This window comes from Dipteris shenzhenensis, chromosome 8 (genome assembly GCF_047967505.1).
Source record: "Dipteris shenzhenensis isolate YYH24624 ecotype China chromosome 8, Dip_SZ_1.0, whole genome shotgun sequence".
NCBI lineage: Eukaryota > Viridiplantae > Streptophyta > Polypodiopsida > Gleicheniales > Dipteridaceae > Dipteris > Dipteris shenzhenensis.
The window spans coordinates 5032693-5035060 of NC_141603.1; the positions used below are offsets into that span (position 1 = coordinate 5032693).

At 44.6% G+C, this 2368-nt stretch overlaps 1 pseudogene; it reads left to right on the forward strand.

Moving 5' to 3' along the window:
- The first annotated feature begins 208 nt into the window (after positions 1-208).
- Positions 209-984, forward strand: LOC147899007 (germin-like protein 1-3 pseudogene; annotated as a pseudogene).
- Positions 985-2368: the final 1384 nt, after the last annotated feature.

Below are 2368 nucleotides of genomic sequence, written 5' to 3' on the forward strand. Positions count from 1 at the left end.
ATGATTGATCTTCGGCAATCGCCAGCCACGACTTTTGCTGTAGCAATTCTTCTCGTGAGAGTCGTGACCCTTGTACGCGACCACAATCACGAGTTCCAGTTTGTTCAATACAACGGCTGTCATGCATCCATTAACGTCTTCAATCTTAAAAATTGTTCTTTCTAGCTTAATTGATTGCCAGCTTCATGGCTATATAATCAGCTATCCGTCCACCACTGGGTTCTCAACACATCCTGATTCCTGAATCCAAGCGTTTCCGTCTTCAAGCCCCTCATACAGCATAATCATGAAGAGAATTTTGCGTCTCCTCTTCACATTCTGTGTCTCAGCTGCAACCTTAGGTCCCATTTACGCCGCTGATCCTGACCCTCTCTTTGACTTCTGCGTTGGTGACACTAGCAATACGAACCTCTTTCTCAATGGCCTTCCATGCAAGAACCCGGCCTCTGTGACCTATGCCGACTTCAAATCGAGCCTGGTGGCAAAGGCTGCGAATGTCTCTAACGCCCTGGGGATAGGGTTGAGTATAGCTGCTGGGGCGACCTTTCCTGCTCTCAACACCCAAGGTCTTACCGTGGTAAGGATAGATTTCGCCACGGGTGGGTTTGTGCCTCCTCATGTGCACCCACGAGCATCAGAGATTATTTTGCCTGTGGAAGGAGCGCAGTTGGTGGGCTTCATAGACACCACTGGAAAACTCTTTACTACCACAATTTATGCTGGAGATCTGTTTGTCTTTCCACGAGGTCTTGTGCACTTCCAACTTGATGTAGGAGGGGTGCCAGGTCTTTCCTTCTCGTCGCTAAACAGCCAGAACCCGGGCCTCTCTCTGGTAGCAAGTGCGCTGTTCGGTTCTACTCCGGGGATTCCTGATATAGTTCTCCAGAAAACTTTCTCCATATCACAGCAAGAAGTGGAGGCAATTAAAAAGGCTTTTGGAGGGTAGAGTCAGAGTGTGATATATGTAAGAGTAGCCATAGTTGGACCTGGCTTATGTTTCATCTTCTTGTTTCAATAGTGAGTGGTGCATGCGTCCATGCGTCTATATCTTGATATCAGGATCTCCTTGATTCCTTGTGCTCATGTTGTACAAATTTCTTTTTAATCAATTTAGTTCTTGCCAAAAAAAAAGGAAAAAAAACTAGACCTATGGTGTAATGCTTAAGTATCTTATTCCACATTGGATATCCCTTGATGATTCGATCTTAGAGAGTTGCCACACGAGGCCGCAGACTTCTGAGATCCCCATACATATGGACATGGTTCTTGATAGTGGACGTAGTGCGGCTTCACAATCTCACACTTATACATTCATTGTAGCTAAGGATGGTTATCAAGATAGCCTACCCTTTAGTCAATGAAGGTCAATTCTCTTTCGCTGACTCTCAAATGATGGCCAATGATAAATTCAACTCTTAAAGCCATGCCTAAATGTAAAATGTCTTTTAGGAAAGTGAACCCGCTACTTTCTCACCTCTTTGTTCAGTTTCCAAACAAGATGCCTAGGAAATGTTCAAACCAATGCATTTTAAAGATTGAATTCAAGGGATCTCCCAACTAGTACATGACATTTAGGAAAAGCCATAGAGGGGTGAAAGCATGCTACGGTGTCTAAAAAAGTACTCTTTTTGGCAAAGGTTCTAGCATAGATATAGTACTAAATTGTGTACTAAAAGGCGCTAACAGTTGGATTAGATTTCTACATATCGAGGAGTCCACGATCTACAATCTGCAATCCACTCTCAATCGAGGATGATTTCCCCACACATCAAGGAATCTGCAATCGGCAATCTACTCTCAATTGACTCTCTTCTCTCTCGTGGAATCACTCGCACATGTTTGAAACCAGTGACAGTTGACTCTCTTCTCTCTCGTGGAGTCTTGTCTCTGTCCTTGCAATTATCTCCGCTCATCTTCACTAGAGGCCCATTGCTCTCTCTCTCTCAGAGGTCTATTGCTCTTTCTCTCTCCCCGGCTCTCTCCATTCTCTGTGCAAACTGGCTCTCCCCTTCTCTCTCATTGAAGCCCTCGCACTTTGGACCGTATGTTCTCTTTGGCGCAAAGACCAGTTATGTTTGAGTGATTCTATAGCTCTCTCTCTCTCTCTCTCTCTCTCTCTCTCTCTCTCTCTCTAGAGCTCTCTCTCTCTCTCTAGAGCTCTCTCTCTCTCTCTCTCTCTCTCTCTCTCTTAGGATGACTTTCTCGTACAGTAAGATTGAGCATGCATGTTTTGATGTATTGTCTTCTTGTGTCATTCATTAATTTATGATTTACCATTGAAATACGGTTGTGCGTAGGATGGAGAACTCCACACTAGAAGTGCCAAGGGAACTCGCTCAATGCACTGTCACAACATTGCTCCAAAAGG